The 11,945-nt window shown below is 30.8% G+C and overlaps 1 long non-coding RNA gene across 1 annotated transcript; it reads left to right on the top strand.

Moving 5' to 3' along the window:
* Positions 282-1,092, top strand: LOC18602134. Its single transcript, XR_001927319.1, has 2 exons — positions 282-393; positions 620-1,092. It is a non-coding gene; the product is annotated as an uncharacterized LOC18602134 (long non-coding RNA).

The following is an 11,945-nucleotide window of genomic DNA, read 5'->3' as shown; positions in this document are numbered from 1 at the left end:
GTCACCTCATTTTAAATTTGATGAAAATAATATGTTATATATAAAAAATATTTTTTAAAATAGTACAATAAATAACCTTAACCTGTGCCATTGAGTGAGTGTATGGTGATTATGAAGCGGGTCCCTTGTTCCCTTGACACCACAACGAAACCTCTCTTTTTTTATTTTTTTGGAAAGATACCCAAACGAAACCTCCTAGTAAAGTCATAATTTTCAAATAAAATATTGCACCGGAGGGACCCAAGCTTGCACTAAAGGTCTATAAATAGAAGTGGGGAAATGAGAAAGTACATCATTACTTCCCCAAAATGAAGGCCTCCCTCTTTATCTGTTTCCTCTTGTCCTCTGTTTTGGTCCTTCCCTTCGCTTTTTCAGCTCGAGAACTTCATATTGGTAAGACGATTTCGATTGTTTGTTCTCTCTTCTTAGATACACACTAGTGCTAACAATAACTTGCTAATTTAATTAATGTCTCTTTCACCAAATGGAGATTCCTTTTAAAGTTGCTTATATACATAAGTATTTTTTTTATATACATAAAGGTTTTTAATCAGATAAATGGAAGATCAATTTCATCCGTTCATGAATTTCATTTGACCCATCTTAAAACATGCTGCAGTGGAACATATTGGTGCTCGCAATACCTTTCCTGTGAATCCTAGCGCTGGTAAGACACATCACACATCATGCTACAGGGAACGTAAATATTATGTATGCAATGTGCCCACACCACCAAGTAGAGGAACACTAGCTGCTCCAGCGGGATGTAGAACTTGCCCGACTCCGATTTATGTACCAAGGAACTCTCCATGTCCTTGCACTATTAAGTAGTCGGTGAAATGGATTATAAAATGTGATTTGTTTTAGTTACTTCACTGTAAAACGATGTAGCGTGGTTTGTTCTATGTTTTACTCCATGCGAGTTCTTCACTTCTATATATAGAGGGTCGGAGCAGGGATTTTAGCTCAAGGGGACCACTATGCTTTAGCCTAAGATTTGTTTTTATGTTAAGCCTTAATCATTTGCTTTTGTAATTTTAATATCTGTGATACAACAAAAAGTTATTCTATTAAATTTTGCGTTAAATTTAATATATTTATTTTATACATGTTGTTATAAGGTTTATGTATACGTAAAACATAAGAAAAAAATGAAATTTATGAAAGTGAAAAAAAAAGACTGAAGATAATAACATATATATGCGCAAAAACCATAATAAAAATAAGTAAGAGAGATTTTTTTTTTTAAAAGCAGCTAAGTATATTCATTCCACCTGATAAAAAAGATGCTGCGGCAAGTATGGAAGAGGAGAAAAAGACAGACTTGCGGCTGCATATTACTACTCTCAACAACCTGAAGGGATAAAAAAACAGGGCCCAAAAATATCAAAAGCCCCCACCCTATCAGGAGCTCAGCGATGAGCAACACATGGAATTCACAGCCCAACACCCACCATGAGATCTGTATGAAACAAAAAACCCTGTACACCTCCTGTCAGGGAAAAGGTTGTGAAGAAAAACAGAACACTCATCCACAGACAAGAGCATAAGATATCAACCCAGAATCATCAACTCATAACACAGACAAGGCACAAAATCAGAGGAGTCTGTTCCATCATGGGAGCAGAGAATCTGAGCAACCGAGCCATCAAAAGGAGCAGTCCCATATGGACACGAATCAACTAAAAGCACCAGAGAATAAAGAAATGACTCAAGCGATCAACCCGTGACCAAAACCCGGAGCACACAACAACAACAACATGCAGCCAACAAAAGATCACTGGTCAACAAAAAGGGTGATATAAGGATAAGTACAAGGAGAAAAAATGTGCTCCAGCAGTTACTTTGCAATCCTTTTTCGATTTTCTTTTTGAGAAAATTATGAAAAAATAACTCTACTCATAGGTTCAATTCACAAATATCTTTAATTATAATTTTAATTATTTTCAATTAATTTTTAACATGACTTGATAACAATACTTGTTAAATAATTTCAGGTAAATTAAAATAGTTTCGGTTTTCTTTATCCCGCCATCCGGACAAAAATTTTAAAATTAAATCTTGATTTCTCTCTCTCGTCAAATACTATCTATCTCGCCATCGAGCTCTTTCTCACCATCCTAAAGAGTAGAGATGATATCAAGGTTTGTGTTTTAGGTTTTTGGTTTTATTGGTTTATTATAAAACTCCAAAGTTAAGGAGTTGAAATTGATTAAACATATCTATAAATTAGAACACTATATGATTTTGAAAACTTAAACCTGACTGCGAGCAGGCAAATCAATTAGTTATTAGGTATTGCATTGCTAGTTTTTAAGTATTATATCACTGGTTTTTAAGTATTGCGAGACTAATTTTTAGGCATTAAGTGATTGGTTTTTAGGTATTGTGTGATTGATTTTTAGACAATACCTAAGTCACACAATACTTAAAAACTAGTCATACAATACCTTACTAACTTGTCATGTAATGCCTATCAATCAGTCACGTATGTCATATCAACCAGTTACGCAATACCTAAAAATCAATCACGTAATGGCTAAAAACTAGTCACCTAATGCCCAAAAATTGATTACGTAATGCCTAAAAATAAAAAAAACTACTAAATTTCATTTAACAAAATCAACAACTTCAAATAATACACCATATTCTATTTAACAATATAATTAACGAATATACTTATTTGACGAATAATGCTCAAAATGCTCAAAGGTTTTTCTTCATGTATCAAAAATCACTCCAAAATACTTAAAAATACTCAAAACACGTAAAGAATTTTCTTTGTGCATCAAAAACCACTATAAAATGCTCAAAATGCTTAAAAAAATTTTTGGCAAGGAATACTCCAAAGATAAATGGTTTGGAGAGAAAAAGTCAAAGGATATCAGTCGATTTGAAACGCGGACCAAAATATATGGGTCGATTTTATTAAAGGTAATTTTGTTCAAAATTAATTTTTTTTGACTAAAAATAGTTCAAATTATAAAGAAGATTATTTTCAAAAATATCTGTTGAGAAATTGTGGAATTGTGGAATTGTTTCTAAAGAATTGCCCAAGATCTAACCCAATCAATAGAATAAAGAAAAAAAGAAATCAAGCACACCCACAAGAACACAAGAATTTACATGGTTCGGTCTTTTGATGACCTACATCCACGGGCACAGCAACAGAGAAAAATTCACTAAGAGAAAAATCAGGAGATTACAAGAACAGTCTCAAACTCATAACTCTTATGCCACGTACACCTAAATCACTCTCTCTAAATTTAGGTGATGATTATTCTTTAATCCATAGGGTCCTTTTATAGTGTCAAATACAATAACCTTATCCTAATATAATTAAGAATCTTATCCTAATATAATTAGGAATTGTTATTCTAGTCTAACTAGATTTAAAGACTATTTTAATAAGGTATACTAATTTAATTAGAATTAAATAATACTAATTAAATCACAATTCAAGACTATCCTAACAATATCTTATATATGAAGGATATTTTTGAAAGGAACCCTTTCTTTTTCATACCTCTTATTATCTTTCAGTCACTACAAAATTTGAGAAAAGTTACAAAATCGTCCTCAATGCGCCCAATAATGAGGTATATCAATTTCGACATAATATTTAAATAAATTTTGAAAATATATTTTGATTTTTTCAGAATTTCTTTATTGCTGACATAATGATATCCTAAACTATATAAGAAAAGTTAATTAAGTATTTATATTTTTTTAATTAGAGAAAAAGATATTAGAATTATGTTTTGTAAGTAAGAGATGATACATCAACTAATAAGTTAAATGTTTGGATATAGTATTTATATTTTTAATTTAATTAAAGTTTTACATTTTGATTTTAAATCAATTAAATCCTTTTTACTTTGACTAACTTCATTGAATAGAGTAACAGTAGTCAATTTAATAAAAATTTACAACACATGCAGATAAGAACTCATGAAGGAAGAAGCATCCAGAAAAAAAAAAAAAAGAAAACTCAAGANAACTTCATATTGAATAGAGTAACAGTGGTCAATTTAATAAAAATTTACAACACATGTAGATAAGAACCCATGAAGGAAGAAGCATCCAGAAAAAAAAAAAAAGAAGCAAAACTCAGCAACTGCGGATGTAGAGCCATAAGACCAGATCAGGGGTCCTCTGACCATGAAAAAAGGCCTGCACTGGTCATTAAAGCAGAACACCATGAAAGTGCCGTACTCACAGAAGAAGCATTTCCAAGCACAGCTCACCACGGTGCGTAAAACATTTCCCCCTATCCATAATTAACCTCAACTGAAGGCGATAAAAGTAAATGTTAAATTTTTAGTTTTAAAATATTAGCATTGAATTTATACTTTCGAAATCATGTGATATAGCTATTAAAAATTAAACATTCAGTAAATTTTTATTGAATTTAATTTCAAAATCATGTAGTATACTATTACTTAAAATTGTTATTGAATTTTTAGTTTGATATTAGTTTCAAAATTTTCAATTGTTTTATCTGAGAAAACTTAAATGACAAACAGATTTACATTTCTTTCTTTTAATATTTGAAAATAATCCTGTAGATTGTCATTAAAATTTTCAAATGTTATAATCAAAATTAAAAATTGATGTATCTATGAATATCGATAATCAGATATCAATTAATGGATAAATGAATATATGACAATTATCTAACTTTAATCTCAGTGTATACTCAAATTTTTTTACAAAATTATTTTTTTAAAGATTTTTTTATTATCTAAATTACATCTCAGATTACTATGTTTTATTCATTTTAAAGTGAAGATTCGAAAAAAAAAATTATCCTAATAAATTACCATGTGTTTCCCGTTTACTTCTCTGTCTTATTCTTGTTGGTTCAATGTTCTGTTAATTATTATACCCCGAGTCTAAGTCAAAGGCCAAAAGGAGAAATGGGTAGATACCGAGTCTTTTCCCTGTAACATATATGACCATGTTTTTCTTAAAAAGCGGAAGTTTGATTACTGTCAAGCACCAAAAAGAGACACTGTCAGCGTCAATATATGTGTGAACTACTAAAAGTTTTCTATCCACATGGAATCTTTCTTTTCCTTTCCTTTATTTTATTTTATTTTTAAATTATACTAATTATTCTGGTCCAGTGATACGCGTAGAAGGTCTCTCCTAGTCAATCATCAATATGTGAAGTCGAGAGTGAACAGAAAAGTACTTGACTAATGCTGGAAACTTATGATGAATTTTCGTTAAAAAAAATGAAAACAGTTGAGGGTTTTTATACCCTATTTCTAACTCACTAATAACAATAATGAAAAGTTTTTAATTAAGTTAATTTTCAATTAATTAATATTAACAGTCTTATAACAGTAAAAGCAATAAAAGTAGTTAATTAAAATAAATATGCACGTGTATTTAAAATCCACAAGTCATATGAGAGTCGCATGAGTTCTTCTTTTACCCTGTTTTACTTTTGCAAAGCATACCTTCAACAGCGTTATGCTTTGATCTCAATCAACCAAGCTTCTTTTAATCTGTACTCATCTTCCCTAGCTGATACTCCCCCTCAAGTTGCACATGTATGTTTTGAACATGCATCTTGCTAAGTAATTTGTGGAACTGCTTTGGCTATAAGGCCTTGGTGAACAAATCTCCTACTTGTTCTTCTGAAGAAATATAAGTAGGGTCAATGACCTTTGTAAGCAGTTTTTCTCTTATAAAGTGGTAGTCCATTTCAATATGTTTTGTTTGCTCATGAAAGATTGGATTTTTTCAAATGTGAATGGTTGATTGATTGTCACAATAAAGTCTCACTGTTGTGTCTTGATTGAAACCAAAATCAGTCAAAAGATTCTTCAACTAAATCACTTCACAACAGGCTGATGCTATTAACCAATATTCAGCTTTAGAAGAGCTTTGAGCTACTACTGATTGCTTCTTAGATTTCCAACTAACCAAGAAAATTACTAGGAAAAATGCTAAACCTTGTTACTGACTTTCGAGAATCAAGGCATCCAGTCTAATTGCTGTCACAATAAGCATTAATTTTTTAAATCTGAATCTGCATTCATTAATATACCTTGATTTGATAATTCGTAATATTAATAGAATAAAATAGGAAAATGAATTTTGATATGTTAATAGAAAAGGATCAAGTTATATCTTTTTAAAGTTTGTTAATCAGATTCTCGAATAATAAAAAGAAAATGTTAGTTGAGGTATATAGATATCGGTTAAAATTATATTTATAGCAAAAATTATAAGTAATGTGTGATCTCATTTTAATAACAGTTAGTCAACTATTAATTATTAAAATTTATTCGAATTAAAATAAAAAATTTTATTTAAAATTTTTATAATTTAAAAATATTTTAAATATTATATTTAAAATTTTTTAACGTTTAAAAACATCAATTTATTATTTTTTTCTTTCATTGTGCCAAAATTTATTTAAGCAAATTATATTTAGACTTTAGAAAAGAGGAAAGGCAACAACCCGTCGGCTCCTGCCTTTGATGCTTTTCATTTTCTCATTTTTGCCTTGGGTCGGTTGGTTGGGAAACGACTCTAGCCCACTCACCAGTCCTTTCTCATTCCATGGGTCCATGCCTCCAAAGTTTTGGAGTTATCTATGGAAATTAGATCCCTGCCATTGATTTTAATTTGGGACGTCTAAAAATATTCCACTAAAACAAATCTTCTGTAAATATAGTTAAATAGGAAATTGAAGAGTTAACTAAGCACGAAATCAGTTTATTAATCATTTTATCTCCTTGCATAAATTTAGACAATGTATACATTAAATTTGATACGAGATACGAGTGTTTTTACATATTATAAGTTATATAATTTTTTTTCAATTTTTTCATATTTCATATAATGCTACAGCAGGAACAAAATCTCCAAAGAAAACTCCAATAAGGTAAAAAAGAATGAATATATATATATGCAATATTCCTTTACTACCACCTGGGAAAGGATGGCTTAATTTGCAATCGACATGCCCCTGTTGTGTTGGAGTTTACACACGCGGTTGTCCCAAGCAATAATTCTCCTAATACTAACAAATTTAGGATAACATATAAATGATGCATGTGTTCTGTAGTTTGGATTGTAAGATATTGTTTTCTATCTTTCTAGTTTGAACCGGTTTGCTAGTTAGATTTTCTTTTTTTATAGATAAAATCTTTCAATACGCGATGAGAAGTAATTATTTCATATCGAAAAATATCACTACCATTTGTTCCCATTTGCTTTTTAGACAATGAATTTTGATATGTTAATAGAATAAAATTAGATAAATACTGAGTTATATCCTTTTCGAATTTCATTGATTAGATTATTGGATTAAAAAAAATGTTAATTTTGATGTATAGATATCAATCAATGTCAGTATAAGTTGTAATTAGAACCTTATTATTCAAGATGAGTCTCTATGCCTTCTCTCCAGGGGGAACTCTAGTGAAGAGAATGCGTTAAAACAAGATAGTGGAGGAGAGGAGTTTATAGAATTAGAGGAAGTGAATGAACATTTTGGGAAAATGTTCAACAATGTTGCGATAGTATTCCTGACATTGAGAGTGACCTGTTAGTTCTTCTTGCAAGTGATTCAGGTGTTTTTGTCATAGAGTCTTTAGAATTGCCTATGCCTACGATATTAACTAAAAAATCAACCCAGAATGTTCAACCTCATGAAATCCCAAATCCAATATCTAATGAGTCCCATGAAATCTCAAATTTTACATCTGATAAGTCCCATGAAACACATCCTAGTGAAAGTATAATTCATAAATATCTACAAGATCGAATAAGGGAGTCTTAAAGAAACAATATGAATCTGATTCTAAAGTTAAGGTAAAATACCCAATTAGCAACTATGTGTCCTCCCATAAATTGTCTAAATCGTATGCACTCACTATTAATCAATTATCCACTGTATCTATTCTTAGTAGTTTGCAAGATGCATTGAAAGATTCGGACCAAGGTGATGAATGAAGAAATGGAGGATTTGCAAAAGAATGCCACTTGGAAACTAGTTCCCTTATCCAAAGGAAAGAAAATGATTGGATGCAAATGGGTATACATTCACGGTGAAACTCAATGCAGGCGGCAGTATTGACAAATATAAAGCAAGGTTAGTTGCATAGGGGTATACGCAGACATATGGGGTGGATTATCAAGAGACTTTTGCATCAGTAGCTAAGATCAATACAATTTGCATTCTCATATCTATAGCAGCAAATCAAGATTGGCCTCTACAATAATTTGATGTTAAAAATGCTTTCCTAAACGGAGTCTTAAAGGAAGAGGTCTACATGGAATTACCACCAGGAATTAAATACAGTTCTTTGCGTAGAAAGAAAGTTTGTAATTGAAAAAGTCATTATATGGGCTGAAACAATCACCTAGAGCTTGGCTTGGGAGGTTTTCTTCTATAATGAAAATATTTGGTTATAAGCAAAGTAACTCAGGCTATACTTTGTTTATAAAACACAAATAAGGGAAGGTAATAGCTTTAATCATGTATGTTGATGATATGGTCTTGATGGAAGATGAACCATGCGAAATGAAAATATTATAGGAATATTTAACTATTAAATTTGAATTAAAGGATCTGGGGTAATATCTATGCTCCAACTTGAGGAGAGTGTCAGCTTGAGCGGTAATTATTAATTCTAGAAATATCTCGAGCAGAATATTTTTTTATTTTCTTTTTACTTTACTTGCATTCCAAAAAAATTAAGGATTAAAATACTTCTTTATTTGCTATTTATTTTACTTACACACTAAGTTTAGGTTTAATTGACTATTATAAATCGCTCTTTATGTAATTCTTTATTTTATCATCAAAAAATTTAATTCTTTACTTAAATCTTCAATATTTTCTACCGTTAAAATTATATTTATAGTAAAAACTATAAGTAATGTGTCACCTCATTTTAAATTTGATGAAAATAATGTGTTATATATAAAAAATGGTTTTTAAAATAGTACAATAAATAACCTTAACTTGTGCTGTTGAGTGAGTGTAATGGTGATTATGAAGCGGGTCCCTTGCTCCCTTTGACACCACAACGAAACCTCCTTTTTTTTTTTTTTGAAAGATACCCAAACGAAACCTCCTAGTAAAGTCATAATTTTCAAATAAAATATTGCACCGAAGGGACCCAAGCTTGCACTAAAGGTCTATAAATAGAAGTGGGGAAATGAGAAAGTACATCATTACTTCCCCAAAATGAAGGCCTCCCTCTTTATCTGTTTCCTCTTGTCCTCTGCTTTGGTCCTTCCCTTCGCTTTTTCAGCTCGAGAACTTCATATAGGTAAGACGATTTCGATTGTATTATTCTCTCTTCTTAGATACACACTAGTGTTAACAACAACTTGCTAATTTAATTAATGTCTCTTTCACCAAAGGGAGATTCCTTTTAAAGTTGCTTATAACATAAGTATTTTTTTTTATGTACATAAAGATTTTTAATCACATAAATGGAAGATCAATTTCATCCATTCATGAATTTCATTTGACCCATCTTAAAACATGCTGCAGTGGAACGTAATGGTCTTTACAATAGGTTTCCTGTGAGTCCTGGCACAGGCAAGCAATATCCCAGATCATGCCACAGGGAAGGTAAATATTATGTATGCAACGTGCCCACACCACCAAGTGGAGGAACACTAGCTGCTCCAGCGGGATGTAGAACTTGTCCGACTCCGATTTATGTACGAAGGGGCTCTCCATGTCCTTGCAGTATTAAGTAGTCGGTGAAATGGATTATAAAATGTGATTTGTTTTAGTTACTTCACTGTAAAACGATGTAGCGTGGTTTGTTCTATGTTTTACTCATTGCGAGTTCTTCACTTCTATATATAGAGGGTCGGAGCAGGAATTTTTAGCTCAAGGGACCAATATGCTTTAGCCTAAGATTTGTTTTTATGTTAAGCCTTAATCATTTGCTTATGTAATTTTAATATCTGTGATACAACAAAAAGTTATTCTATTAAATTTTGCGTTAAATTTAACATATTTATTTTATACTTTTTGTTATAAGGTTTATGTATATGTAAAACATAAGAAAAAAAAATGAAATTTATGAAAGTGAAAAAAAAAAAAGCTGAAGATGATAACATATATATGCGCAAAAACCATAATAAAAATAAGTAAGAGAGATTTTTTTTTTTGAAAAGCAACTATGTATATTCATTCCACCTGATAAAAAAGATGCAGCGGCAAGTATGGAAGAGAAGAAAAAGACAGACTTGGGGCTGCATATTACTACTCTCAACAACCTGAAGGGATAAAAAAACAGGGCCCAAAAATATCAAAAGCCCCCATCCTATCAGGAGCTCAGCAATGAGCAACACAAAGGAATTCACAGCTCAACACCCACCATGAGATCTGTACGAAACAAAAAACCCTGTACACCTCCTGTCAGGGAACAGGTTGTGAAGAAAAACAGAACACTCATCCACAGACAAGAGCATAAGATATCAACCCAGAATCATCAACTCATAACACAGACAAGGCACAAAATCAGAGGAGTCTATTCTATCATGGGAGCAGAGAATCTGAGCAACCGAGCCATCAAAAGGAGCAGTCCCATATGGACACGAATCAACTAAAAAGCACCAGAGAATAAAGAAATGACTCAAGCCATCAACCCGTGACCAAAGCCCGGAGCACACAACAACAACAACAACATGCAGCCAACAAAAGATCACTGGTCAACAAAAAGGGAGATATAAGGATAAGTACAGGGAGAAAAAATGTGCTCCAGCAGTTACTTTGCATTCCTTTTTCGATTTTCGTTTTGAGAAAATTATGAAAAAATAACTCTACTCATAGGTTCAATTCGATTTTAGGCAATGCCTAAGTCATCTAACTTGTCACGCAATGCCTTACTAACTTGTCACGTAATGCCTATCAACTAGTCACGTATGTCATATCAACTGGTTACGCAATACCTAAAAATCAATCATGTAATGTATAAAAATTAGTCATCTAATGCCTAAAAATTGATTATGTAATGCCAAAAAATCACAAAAACTACTAAATTTCATTTAACAAAATCAACATCTTCAAATAATACACCATATTTTATTTCACAATATAATCTATGAATATACCTACTTGACAAAAAATGCTCAAAATACTCAAATATTTTTCTTCACATATCAAAAATCACTCCAAAATACTTAAAAATGCTCAAAACACTTAAAGAATTTTCTTTATGCATCAAAAACCACTCTGAAATGCTCAAAATGCTTAAAATTTTTTCTTTTTGGTAAAAAATACTCCAGAAATGAATGGTTTTGTGAGAAAAGCTCAAAGGATATCAGTCAGTTTGAAACGCGAACCAAAACATATGGGTCGATTTTATTAAAGATAATTTTGTTCAAAATTATCTTTTTTAACTAAAAATAGTTAAAATTATAAAGAAGATTATTTTCAAAAATATCTTATATATGAGGGATATTTTTGAAAAGAACCCTTTCTTTTTCATACCTCTTATTATCTTTCAATCACTACAAAATTTGAGAAAAGTTACAAAATCGTCCTCAAAGCGCCCAATAATGAGGTATATAAATTTCGACATAATATTTAAATAAATTTTGAAACTATATTTTGATTTTTTCAGAATTTCTTTATTGTTGACATAATGATATCCTAAACTATATAAGAAAAGTTAATAAAGTATTTATATTTTTTTAATTAGAGAAAAAAAGATTCGAATTATGTTTTGTAAGCAAGAGATGATGCATCAACTAATAAATTAAATGTTCGGATATAGTATTTATATTTTTAATTTAATTAAAGTTTTATATTTTTATTTTAAATCAAATAAATCCTTTTTACTTTGATTAACTTCATATTGAATAGAGTAACAGTGGTCAATTTAATAAAAATTTACAACACATGTAGATAAGAACCCATGAAGGAAGAAGCATCCAGAAAAAAAAAAAAA

Source organism: Theobroma cacao, chromosome 4, assembly GCF_000208745.1.
Source record: "Theobroma cacao cultivar B97-61/B2 chromosome 4, Criollo_cocoa_genome_V2, whole genome shotgun sequence".
NCBI lineage: Eukaryota > Viridiplantae > Streptophyta > Magnoliopsida > Malvales > Malvaceae > Theobroma > Theobroma cacao.
The sequence above is the reverse complement of the archived record's forward strand: the minus strand, read 5'-3'. Positions and strand labels throughout refer to the sequence as shown.